This window comes from Equus asinus, chromosome 22 (assembly GCF_041296235.1).
Source record: "Equus asinus isolate D_3611 breed Donkey chromosome 22, EquAss-T2T_v2, whole genome shotgun sequence".
Taxonomy (NCBI): Eukaryota; Metazoa; Chordata; class Mammalia; order Perissodactyla; family Equidae; genus Equus; species Equus asinus.
In genome coordinates this window covers 44,060,681-44,074,114 of record NC_091811.1, presented here as the reverse complement: position 1 = coordinate 44,074,114, position 13,434 = coordinate 44,060,681, and the positions used below count along the sequence as shown (strand labels likewise).

At 34.7% G+C, this 13,434-nt stretch overlaps 1 protein-coding gene across 21 annotated transcripts in view; it reads right to left on the bottom strand.

Moving 5' to 3' along the window:
• CNTN1 (contactin 1) overlaps nt 1-13,434 on the bottom strand; it is a 342,078-nt gene that overhangs the window by 222,445 nt on the left and 106,199 nt on the right. For 2 of the 21 annotated variants that reach the window (XM_070493916.1, XM_070493924.1), the window contains exon 3: nt 11,411-11,450. The exons of the other annotated variants lie outside the window; for them this stretch is intronic. The gene's annotated coding sequence lies outside the window, so the exon portion shown is untranslated. The remainder of the gene's footprint in view (nt 1-11,410; nt 11,451-13,434) is intronic. 21 annotated transcript variants of the gene reach the window in all.

Below are 13,434 nucleotides of genomic sequence, written 5' to 3'. Positions count from 1 at the left end.
ATGTTTGTCTATTTCTGATTGTATCTTCAATGTATAAACTAATTAAGTTTTCTTTATCCACCAAAAGAGGACTGAATATGATGTTATAAGATTATTTAGCAACCTAATGCCATGTCTTTCCAAAGCCTCTTTTTATATACACACTGGTACCATAAACACACACAAGTATCACAGTTCTATGTGGTCACACCTGACCATTTGTCAGACCAGAGTGACACCTTCAAGTTCATGGCTCGGGGCCTAGAGTAGAGAATAACTGTCAGAGGATAATGGAGGTTTCCCATCTAACAATTATACTGCAGGGAGCAATTCACCTTTGGAGGAGGCAGGATCACAGTGCTTTTCAGTCAATAAACTAGTAACAATTGCTATCAGCGTGTGGAGGTAGTAAGAGTGCTAATGACAACAGAGATGGAGTTCAAGGATGTTTGGGGAGATATCACCTTCTTCCAGGTGCATGTAAGAACATAATCCCTGCCAGGCCACAGAGAAGATAACTGCACCTAACTGATAAAGATTAGGCTAAAATACTCTAGGTGGCAGTCTGAGAAATTAACCATCTAGTTACTATGTATATTATATATCTCATATTCCACAATGTTTTGTTCTGCCCTAGGCAGATTCTAATTGTACTTTTATGTATATTGCCTCTAACCTAATAAACTTCAGCTAAACTACATAGTAGACTTTATTTTATAATATTTATCTGAGTAATATTCTTTAAACCGAAGAGTGAAGCATTTTAAAAATTACAGAAGTTATAGCTAAGAATTAATATTCTGTCAAGACTTTTATCAATTTGACCATCTATAGAAACAATTTTGTATGAAGATCACATCGCATTTAAAAATAGTAGAAAATTGAAAGCATTGAAATTTAAGTCATCGGGTATGAGGATATAGAGTACAATCGCTTAGGATTGCTTGCCTGACCTAAAATAATTGCAAATATAAGCGTTAGAAATTTAAGCTCTCTGAGATGACATGATTCTGTAATGCATAACCAGATGGATAGAAAGAACATTAGCTTAGTCCATTTCTCCTTCCGCAGTGAGTGAGAGGAAAGTCAGTATCTTTTCTCACATACGAATATCCAAGACCCAAGTCTAAAATAAAAATAGCAACTTTGCATCTACTTGGTGAATTTTCAGATTCAATTGTTGTAAAGGTGGAGAGAGAGATGAGAAACACCCACACACAAACACCTCATCAACCTAGAAGAGACCAACATTAGAAGTCCGCAAGAAGAGAAGAATATGGCATGAGAAAAGCTATGGGGATAGGAAGACGTAAGAAATCAGAGCAGAGGCATTGTACTCCCAGGTAGAAAAAAAGGCCAAGGTTGTAATAAGAACCAATTTCCACTTTCCAGAAGTCTGGCTATGCCTGAGAAACACATTTAACCGATTTTTTCAAATGGATGGAAAACAGAGATGGCCATTTTAGATGAATTTGACCTCTTTGCAGATCAAGAGGCCTTTCAATATTTTGAATTTATAATGCATGTAAAATATGGAGTGACTTTGTAATGTACAATAGGGTCAATAAAAGGAATCAAAATTTGTGAATACATCAAAGCGTATTTAGTCTGCTAAATTTATTATTCAGATGTATAACTAGCCTGCCTGACTACTATCATTTGGAAATTACTGTCTTTCCAGTAAAGAGAACAACGTGCATTTGTAGGGAGGCAGGACATCACAATATGCTATATGCTTGAGAAACTGAAGTATCTATAGTATGAGAATTTTGGATACAATAGACAGTTTGTCAGGTAATAAGGCAAAATTATACCAAATCTGATTTATACAGGGCTCTTTTTAAAAACTCTGTTAAAATTCTGATTTTATAGAACATTTTTAACACCGTTAAGGAGTTTGAAGCTCTTCTGCAGAGAAAGAGATATTTAAAGATTTCACCAAGACAGTAACATGACTAGATTTTGTGGCTGGAAGACAGATTGGAAAGAGTAACCACATAAAAAGAATGTTTCATAGAATATCATTTGCCATCCACCAGAAGTGAAGGCCTAAATAAGGCAGATATGGGGATACGGATATAAGGAAAATATTCTAGGGATAGTTAAACAGTAGAGTCAGTAGAATTAAGTAGGATTAAGAGATTGGGAGGAATCATGGATGACTTTTAGGGTTGTGACTTGGGTAACTCAGTGTCCTTCTTTCATCCCTATCCAAAGGGAAAAAAAAGAACTACTGGTATTATGAGAAGATGGTGAGATAATGAAATTATAGTATTAAACATAGCAAAGGAGAGATAAACTAGGAAGCAAGAGGAAGAGTTGGTAAAGAATTGGATACTTATAGAATTGCTAGTTTGGGAGTGACCAGAATTGTTTAAGCTATTGAAGTCAAAGAAATAACTCAGGGGCCGGCCCAGCGGCGCATTGGTTCAGTGCGCATGTTCCACTTAGGCGGCCTGGGGTTCGCCAGTTCAGATCCCGGGTGCGGACATGGCACTGCTTGGCACACCATGCTGTGGTAGGCGTCCCACATGTAAAGTAGAGGAAGATGGGCATGGATGTTAGTTCAGGGCCAATCTTCCTCAACAAAAAGAGGAGGATTGGCAGCAGTTAGCTCAGGGCTAATCTTCCTCAAAATAAAAAATAAATAAGAGAAAAAAGAAAAAAAAATAACTCAAGGTTGAAAGCCTACAATGAAAAGAAGGTCAAGGATGAAACATGAGATGTAGAGAAGAAAATGTGCATAAAAGTTTTATGTTAATGTCTTGACATCATTACTACACTGACTGCAAAAGGTAAAATTGCCAATATATATTAAACATATACTATAATGCTGGAACATTGCTTGGTACTTTAATAAACTGATTTCATTTGATTGTCACAAAGCCCTTGCTAGATAAGTAGCATTACTTCCACTTACCAATGAGAAGTCCCCGCTCAAAGAAAGGTTAAGAAATTTGGCTAAGTCACAAGACCAATGAACAGGTGAACCTGAAGTCACATCCAGGTTTTCTCAATTCACAATTCATGCCCCTTCTATCACATCAAGCTGCTAAACCAACTCCTGGAACCATCATGGAATGCATTCTCTCCACCCCTTTGCTTTTTTATATCCCCGAAGACCAACAAATGGTCAGTTTTGTATTAAAAGTATACAAAAAAAAAAAGTATGTCTGGTAATCACTACTAGTTTTAAAAATAAGGAAAAAAGAACAAATTAGAATATGGAAAAGAAAGAACATTTATTACTGTTCCAAACATATTATACACACATATATATATCTCTCAAAATGCACATTATGTCATTATGTCTGAACTAATTATGAAGAAGATAGTACAATCCTATTCCATAGGTAAGAAAACAGGCTGAAATAGTTTAAGTAACTTTCTAGAGGGTACACAGACACAAAGAATAAGACAGAATTTAAGTTCCATACTACCGAAGCCCATATTTATTACAGTATAACATCCTTTAACAATATTTTTTAAAAATTCACCAAGAAATGAATAAAATAGAGCTACAAGTATCAATAATGATGGAGCTCACAAGCTTAATGCTGAGCAAAAACGTGCAGAACCCATGCATCATAATCCCAGTTACATAAAATTTAAACCAAGCAAGATGGTATGATAAGATTATATTTTGTCTAGAGATATATGCAGATAAATGAAAATTAAGGTCTGAGAAGAATATAAATACCAAATTCTGGGCTGTAATTACTTCTAGGGAGAGAGAGAAGGGTATTATTGGGGAGGAGTACACAGTGAAATTCATTTGTGTATACTTCTATTTATTAAGCTGGTAGGGGGCACATACAATTTTTTTGTTTCTATATACTATCTAAATATTTTAAATATTAATAAGAAATTTTAAGTGAGAGAAAAATCCATAAGAAAGGGAGCTCAGAAGATTTCACAGTTGGATTCTCTTTTTTCCTGTTTCTACTTTCCTTCCCAAGATGGTAATGAGAAGAAAAAGTACTCCTAATAACATCCAACTCCGTTTAAAACATCTTGTTAGTCATTACGAAAGAAATTCATTAAATAAAGAAGAAAATAGCTATAGAGAATATGTATCCTAACATCTCAAAAATTTGAGATACTTGTACATTGTCCATGTCACATTAAAGGATTCCTAGTTCCATTAAAATATCCAACATTTCCTCAATACTTCAGTTAGCTTAGAGATATCAGTAGGCCCACATGACTTCCTAGGTTTCATAAAAATGACACAATTGTAGTTCATTCTCCAAGTAAAATGAAGCTACTAAGAATCCTACTTATGTTTACAGGTACAATTGAAAAATATAAAGTCTTTAAAGTCTGTGAAAGTAAAACAACTCCCAAATAACTATGTTAATCCCTATTTAGTCATATTTGCTTTCAGTTATTTTAAGACAGGTAATTTTTCTTGAGGGAGGCATATTTAACTCCAAGTCAAAAGATATCAGAACCAGCTCTACCCCTACGAGATTCATGGAACAGCTCTGGGTACATGCCAATCTGTCTCTCTAGATACACATTAGGGAAGAGCTTTAAAAAATTATATGCTACTTCTATTCTCTAGTAACAAATTTAAATATTTGTAAGAGAGTTTAGTCTAAATATATTTCAGTCTCAAGACAATGTAGACCTACCTCATTACATCTCAATTTTTTTATTCAACAAAAGTCTGTAGGCTCTTAGGTCTTTTAGGATTTTTGAGCCTTTGAAAAGATTAAACCAACCCATAAGTAACTCCTTTAAAAAGTTTATTGTTTGAATTGTCAAATGAATGAATGCCAACAACAAAATAGATGATACATTTGCTGCAATATTTGGTTAACATATTAAAAGCACAGCCTCCTTTTATGGATGATATAAGAGGTTTAGCCCCATTATCACTAAAAATATACTTATCTTAAAACTGCTATATAGAGGTATTTTAAAAATAACCACATCATGATTATAGTGCACAAGTATAAGTTGTGTGCGTATATGTGGATGTGCTTATGTATACAAATATTTTAAAACTTTCATTGAAGTAAAGTATATTTCACATTAGTGGACAGATGGTTCACTAATGGACACATATAGTGTCCAATTTGTTGAATTTTTACAAACTGACACAGCTATGTCACCCACACTCATATCAACAAAGAATATATTACTAGCAGCCCAGAGACTCTGTCTTCTCTCTTCCATCCTCTACCAGCCCCAGAGACAGCCACTGTCCTCACTGCTATCATCATAGATTAGTTTCATCTGATTTTTTCACAACCATTTAAAACCAATCTGTAGTGCTGTACAATTCTCCAGATATGGAACCATTTCAAAAAAAGTTTGGACAAAATTTTGTATTCACACTCTTCCCATTCTTTCTTGACCATAAGTTCTAGATGTAAAATGTAAATGTTATCCTATCATTTAATAAGGCAATTTTGTATAAGTCCTTTTTGATATGAATACTTTGGAACACATTTTATTTTTCTACCAAAACTAGGTATCGTAGCAGGATATTAATGTACCAGTGGTTCTTTTGTAAAATATTTGTTTTTGTGGAGTTACTGCAAAAGTAATCAACTCTACTTCTTCATAAGGAGTTTTATCTTTAAACTTGCAACTGTAATTTCCTGGAAAAGATTTCATCATAGACATTTGTCCTACGTAATTAAAGAGGCACTCATAAAAGTGTCTTGAAAATATAACTAATATGTTAGTTTTAGGGAGTGAGTGTGGGGATCTTTCTGAACAAAGTGATAGTTTAATGAAATAGATGAGGATTTAAATTAAAAATAGATAATGAGTTAAAGAAGGGAGTAAAAGTCCTAATTTATATGGATAACATATGATCTAGACTGCCTCCTTGGTGGAACAGATGCAAAACTCTTGGCTGAAGAGACCAACACATGACCCAGAAATAATTATGTTTGAAAAATAATCTGAAGTAGTGATACAAAGAAAAACAGGTTTATGGCATAAAGGAGAAAGAAAAACTGGCTTGGGGCATGCAGACGTTAATGCAAACAATACCTGGCTTTCTTCGGATACAGGTAATGTTGACTTGAATCCTTTTTTTATCAAATATTCATTGATGTGGGCTATGGGTCAAAATCCAAATTGATGCTGGGAGTTTAATGACCTTTGTTCTTAAAGGCTTAGAATCAGTAGTCTGTTGGAGCCAGCCCATACCAGCTTCAAAGAGCCTATTTTAATTTTCAGGGATTTTGCAAGCCAGACGTTAAACACAATCATTATTAATAATTAAATGATATAATCTTACTTATATTTTTAAAAAGATAAATACCAAAAATGCATGACTTCCTATACATTTTACTATTATCATTGCTTTAGAGATTGTCTACACCTATTTTATCTGTATGGTGAAAATGCTGGGTAATAGTGTGTTATTGAGTGCTTCATTCCAACTCACGTTCAGTAACAGCAAGTTGGTAGCTCGAAATCAACCACGGTGGAAATATTTACAGGACCAAAAGCAGCAAATGCTACAAAACAGGGCTTTCTCTTTTCCTCTGGAGAACCGGTGGTTAAACATTTAACAGCATACCTCAGCTTACAATTCAGTGTCTAGAGATTTTTAAAAACAATTAGTCCTAACCTACTCCAACAACGTTTTCCAATTTTGATTTTATCAGTGTTCACTCAAAATTGCAACTAATGTTATCAGCGTGGACAGGCAAAAGCTGAGTTATGTTACCTTCTCTTTGGCCAACTGAAAAATGATTATATGTAAATAAATGTCCAAGGAATGTTTATCCCAAAGGATCCATACTTTTTCCCTATTAAGAACCGGGAAAAAAAGTTGGGATACTTTCAAAGGTGGTTATATTATATATCCAGGTAAATGCAGAGTTTAGAATAAAAAATTAAGGTTAAAATTTCTTCATCAAATCATAGAAAAATGTTACATAAAAATTAGCTATAAATATGCTTTTAACCATCTAATTGTACTCCCATGTTCCATAATAATATTAAAAGATTTTTTAATGCTAAGATAATTATATTTACAATCAGCCCCAGATGTGCATTTTTGCTATAGTTGAATAGATTAATAAGGTTGCCACCTAAAACGCATAACAGTAATTTCACAATGGCACGATGGTTTAACAGTGTAAGATAGAAAATAAGTATCATAGATTCCACTTGACGGAATATAGAAACAAAGAATGATACTGAGGTTTTGACAGTATTCAAGGAGGATGCTGGGAGGCTCACTCTTATCCAGGCTTAACTAGGATCCTCATATCCCTCCAAACTCGGAGCACTTGAGGAACTACTTCAGAGTCTTTGAAAGTGATGGGCTTTGGTTTTGGTACAGTAGAAAGTTTAAACTACACAAGAGGATGGCACTAGCTTTTGGACAAGGTTAAAACCACCTTTAAGTTTTCTTAAGCTAGTCTTTGGAAATGTCTACAATATGAGCTCTGCTGGAGCTCTGTGAGCTCTGTACACTGATATCCCATGCCCTACTGAAGTGAAAGTCTCTATCCTACTCTTTAAAATATCTGAAATTAATAGTAAATTAAATTTAACTAAAGTGGCAATAAAGCCTCCATCTGGATCTACTATAAATTACTTTGATGTCCAGACTGGTGACCTCAGAGAAGAAGGGGGCATGCTCCATTCTGGGGATAAATATTATTACTTTAATCTCTGTTGTCCTTTAACACACAGCCTACAGCATGCAATAAAATTACAAGATATAAAAAGGAACAAGAAACTATGCCCCATAGTCAAGAGAATAAATAGTCAATAGAAGCAGATCCAATAATATAGGAACATAGGCTACTTTAGGATTGGAAGATGTCTGAGGACATGGGTCTTTAAAGCGTATGTTGTAGTCAAATGGTGAAGACGAGTAAACTAAATCTGAAAGGAGACATTGACTGTAAGCATAGGAGGCAAGAAGAGACCAAAGACATTACTGAGGTAGGAGTGATAGGATTTGCTGGCTGATTCTATGCAAGGGATAGATAGAAAATGTTGAGAATAACACCTAGGTGTCTACCTTAAAAAATCATTGGATGTTGAAACCAACAACTAAAACTGGTTATCCAAAAGTTAGAATAAATTTAAAATAATAGAAGACAGTGAACAGTATACGTCTACTTCACCTTCTCTTTCTTGACTCTTCAGTGTTCTGCCCACTTCCCAACAGCTGGAATATCTCTTCATTCGCATCCTGGGATGCCATACTCTCCTGGTTACCTCTTTGTTTCTCTGAATTCTCTTTCTCTCTATTAGCTTATTCACTTTATTCCCCCTTAGAGATCTGTAGCCCTGAAGATTTCTCTCTCCTCTCCTCTCTTCTCCTCCCTTCTCCTCTCCTCTCCTCATTTTGTGCTCTCTCCCCAGGTATTCTCATCTACTCTCATAACTTGACAGATAATGTATAGTAAATTCAAACTTCTATCTGCAGGCAAAATGCCTTTTCTGAACTCCAGACCCATCAGCCCTCTTACACGCTTGATGTTTTACTTGCATATCTCACAAGCATCTCAAACTCAGGCAGTTCACAAATGAACTCAACTTCCTTTCTCTAAATTTGTTTTTCTTTTTTCCTCTGTGCTAGGAAATGGCACCACCATCCACTCATCTGTTCATGCCCGAAATGAGATATCACCTTTTATACTTGAGAGATCATATTATATATATATATACATACATATATATATATGTATATATGTATGTATATATATGCTGATGAACTCAAACTTTGCCTCTAGGTAAGATATCTTTTCTGAAGTCCAGACACATCAATTTCATATTTCCACTTGGTAATCTCACTCTGAGATAATTGAATTTTCAATATCTTTTCCAAATTGAGTTTTCCTCCAGTCATACCTATCCTGGTAAATGACACCACCCTACAACATCTGCTCATGCCTCTTATTACAACCCTCTTTTTCTACCTCCTAGTTATATGCTAAATTCATCTACTTTTTTGTATCTTCATTGTCAGTCACCAAGTTCAAGCTATCATCATCTCTTGCTTACACTAATGAAACAGGTTTATAGGTGATCTCCCCATATCCATCCTGATGCCTGCTGATCCTTACCAAATACCATATGAGATCATCTAGAAGGATCTTTTAAAAAAGCAGACATCATCATATCATTTACTGGCATAAAAATGTTCAGTGTTTTCCCAATACAATTAACATAATAGTCTAAATCTTCAACATAGCATATAATATCCTGTTGGCCTCTAACCAATCCTCTGGCTTCGTTGTGTTCTTTTCCCCCTCCTTCACTATATTTCAGCCACACTGGCTATCTTCCTGTTTCTTCCTAACTTAAAGACTTTATTCTTGCTCCGTCAGGAATGCTTTTTCTCCAAATATTTTCTTGGCTAAGTGACTCATCTTTCAAGCTGTATCTTCTACATTACCACTTAGCAAACTGAGATAATTCTTTCTGCAATTCATTCTCACAATATTTGGTACCTTTGTTTATAGCTGATCAAAATTACAATTAAAAAGACATCTTTTGTAATTATTTATTTAATGCCTAACTCTTCCACTATAATGTAATTTCCACTGCAGCAAAGACCACAGTTGTCTTTCATATAGATGTCTGGTGTTCATTACTCTGAGTGGCACATAGAGGGTACCAAATGATATTTACTGAATGCAATGAATCAGTGGCACAGTGTATGCTTGCATCAAGATCTGATTCTTTAGGTTTGAATTATCAGTCACTGTGATAGAGTTGACCACATAGAACTGAGCTGCCTGCCTTTGAATAAATGGTTCATTTTTAACTTCAGATCTTGGCTAAGAATATTTATGTATTAAGCCTCTCTCTAAAAATCTGCACTACTTATCTCTGTCCCAAGATTTTGCCTCTCTAGCTCATCAAATTTGAACAGGTCAGTAGACTCTGACCTGTTGTTACCCATGGTGGACTATCTGCTCTGGTTTTGTGTCCAAACTCATTTATTCTTAAGTGGGGACGTTTTATTATCTCCACAACCCTACCTACACCCTGACCTACTTGATTTTTCTGTTGTCTTACATTCCCACATAAGTCCAGCTGAAGATAGAACACTGATTAACTGTTATTAATTCTAATAAGTCTAGCTGTTGTTTTCACTTTCTTTTATCCAGGGAGATTTTCCTCAGCCTTTTGAGAATTTTCTTAGCTGGCTCCTAAATTTCTAGTAGTTTGAGGATGACATGTTTGAGTCTGGTGAGAAGATGACTGCCAGAGGTGTTGAAAAATGCTTGATGACTTTAACTTTTCTAACTGCTGGTTTCCAGAGGGTAATCTATTTCTGCATTCTCAGTGATTAAGCTGTCACTTTCCCTATTTATCAAAACTAGGAAAACCTTAGTTGGTGAAGCTTATTGGTAATTTTTTTAATTTAATAATCTCAAAATATTGCTTAGTAGTAGAGAATACTGTTTTTTAAAAAAGAAAAATTATAGAGTATTTTTGTTCTTCTAACTAGTATTGTTCATCTTCTCAGATATATCTTCCTTACTTTCCCAATGAGTTGTAAAAAGGGACAGGCAGTGTAGGTAATAGTTAAAAGCATAAGCTTTCATTTCTTACACCCTAGAGCTTTGTGTCGTATTTTACACTTACTTCCTGCTCGTCCATGGCCAAATTACTTAAATTCCTTAAATCTCAATATAGTTATTTGTCAAATGAAAATATTAATAACAATAATAATGCCTACACAATAGGAATACTGTGAGAATTGATTAAATGAACGAACACACCAAGAACTTACCAGTAGAGTGCCTCAACATAGCAAAGGCCCAAAGTTGTTAGCTACCATTATTCCCTAAACTCCCTGCAACCTAACACCAAGCTTTATGCTTTTATATCATACACATGTATCACAGAGCTTGTATAAAATAAGTTTACAATAAATGCTTATTGATTGATAAATTCAACCAGATTTTCTGAGTTCTTTTGTTTTGTCAGGTCTTAATGACTCAGAAAATATTATCTCCCACCTGGAGAGCCATTCCTCGAAACATAAGGTTACTTTCTGCCAAAAACTGATATGAATACATTATTAAAGTGTTTGCTTATTTTTCTCTAAATTTTTCACTGTCTCCTTAATACTGAGAAGGAAAAAAATCTCCTTATTGTGATTTAAAGTAATTTAAGTATTGAACATAACATGATTCGATTTTATACTCCAGCATGGTGAAACAGGTTATCTTAATGCAAATTCTAAGTAATAGATTTTATTATGTATACGTTCTTAAGTGACTACTCAATAATAGATTTTATTGTGCATACAAACATCAATTATTTATAAAAATATCAAATAACAGATTTGGTTATAGTAATAGATTTTATTATATATACATTATCAAATAATAATAGCTTAAAAATATTGACATTTATTGGTGCCAGAATTGTTCTAAGTACTTTACGGGATTTATCAAATCTAATGTTTCCAACAACCAACCTTCCAATGCTTTGTTTCCTTTCAGCAATGCTCCAATAACCTACAAGAGTCAGACATTAATTTAATTACTGATGCTCATTTATAAATATATAAAAAGTCAGAATGACACTTAGGTTTATGTTCATATTGTCTTCAGCTTCTGACTCAAAAGTACTGTGGATAGAATAGGAGTTTTGATACTCTGGGCCTCCATGTTGCATAACATCAAGGAACACCACCTGGTATCATTTTCTCTCTCCTAAAGAACTTCCTTTGCCATCATTTATAGTGCAAGTCTGACGGCAATGACTTTGTTTTAGCTTTCATTTATCTGAAAAAAAGTCTTTATTTTGCCTGCATTTTTGAGAGATATTTTTGCTAGATATGGAATACTAGATTGATAGGTTTTTTTCTTTTTCTTTCAGTACTTTAAAGATGTTATTCTTTAAAGACACAAGTTCTATGTGGAAGACTGGAGAGAAGATGTTAAGAATGACACTGAGGTTTCTGGCTTGAAAAAATCAGTGGATGTGGACACAAATAATTAAGACTAAGAAAATTCAATAGACGTAGGAAAATAGAGGATAGCGAATTGGTCTATTCCATTTACTTTGTTCTTTTTAACTCCTTAGCCATCCGCCACAAAATTACTGACTCCTTCTTAGTTGGAACATCTCTTCAACTGATTTCTGGGACACAAACTTGCCTCTTTTGCCTCTTGCTTCTCCATGCATTCCTATCAGTCTTTGCCTGTGCAACATTTTTATTATCATCCTTTAAAGATCGAAGGATGAGAAACCTTTTCTCATTTCATTCTCTCTTCTCAGGTATTTTCATTCATTCTAATAACTTGACCTATCATGCAAAATGAATTCAAACTTATTCTCCAGGCAATGTCTTTTCTGAGCTCTAGACCCAGCCATCCACTTATATACTTCATATTACACTTGGGTAACTAACAGGCATCACAATGTCAGGCAGTCCACAACTGAACTCTTGACTTTTTTCCCAAAATTTGGTCTTCCTCCAGACTTCCCTATTCTAGTTAATGGTACAGTCTCCACTCTTCTACTCATACCAGAAACCTAGATGTCCTATTTAATATTTTCTTCTTTCTCTATGGCCATTAGTCCATTGGTCTGTACTTGATAAATACGTGTTGAATCTGTCTACTTCTTTCACTCCTCACTGCCATTAACCGAGTCCAAGCCATCACTATCCCTTGCCTGAACTATTGCAATAACCTCCTAAAGGGTCTTGCTGCCTAATCCATATCAAACATCATATCAAAGCACCTAGAAGGATATGTGTTTAACGTGGATGTCATCATATTATTTACTGGCTTAAAATTGTCCAGTGTTTTCTTACTGCAATTAGGATGCTATTTTATATCTTTAACAAGGCATAATGTCTGTATCATCATCGCCAGTCTCATCTTGTGCTATTCTCCCCTCATTCACTACAATCCAGTCATCCTGGTCATCCTCCTGTTCTAACCTAATGTACACACTCTACACAGGCTGCTTCTCTTGACCTAGAATGCTTTCCCCCAGGTCTTTTCTTAGCCAACTTCATCTCATCCTTGAAGTTATAGCTTAAAATTTACTTCCTCTGGGAAAATTCCCTGATTATCTTCCCACTCTTCCTCCTTGAAGGATAGGTTAAGTGTCTTGTGATTCATTCTCACAATATTACTGTACTTTTTCTCAGTAGTACTTATGATAATCTAATTAAATGCGTACTTGTATAATTGTTTATTTAATACTTGACTCTCCCAATGGCAGAGATCACATTTGTCTCACTCTTTAGCATCTGTTATTTATCACTGTATTTGGTACATAGAGGGTACCAGAAATAATTTTTGAATTTATAAATGAATGAACCATTGGCACAATTTGTGATTGCATTAGCTATTAACTGGACCTGATTCTTTAGGATGAAGAATTGGTAACTGCAATCAGATTGGCCTGATGGATCTTGGCTGCCTGCTTCCAAATAAATATTTTATATTCAACTTCAGACCTTTGCTACACATTCTTACAACT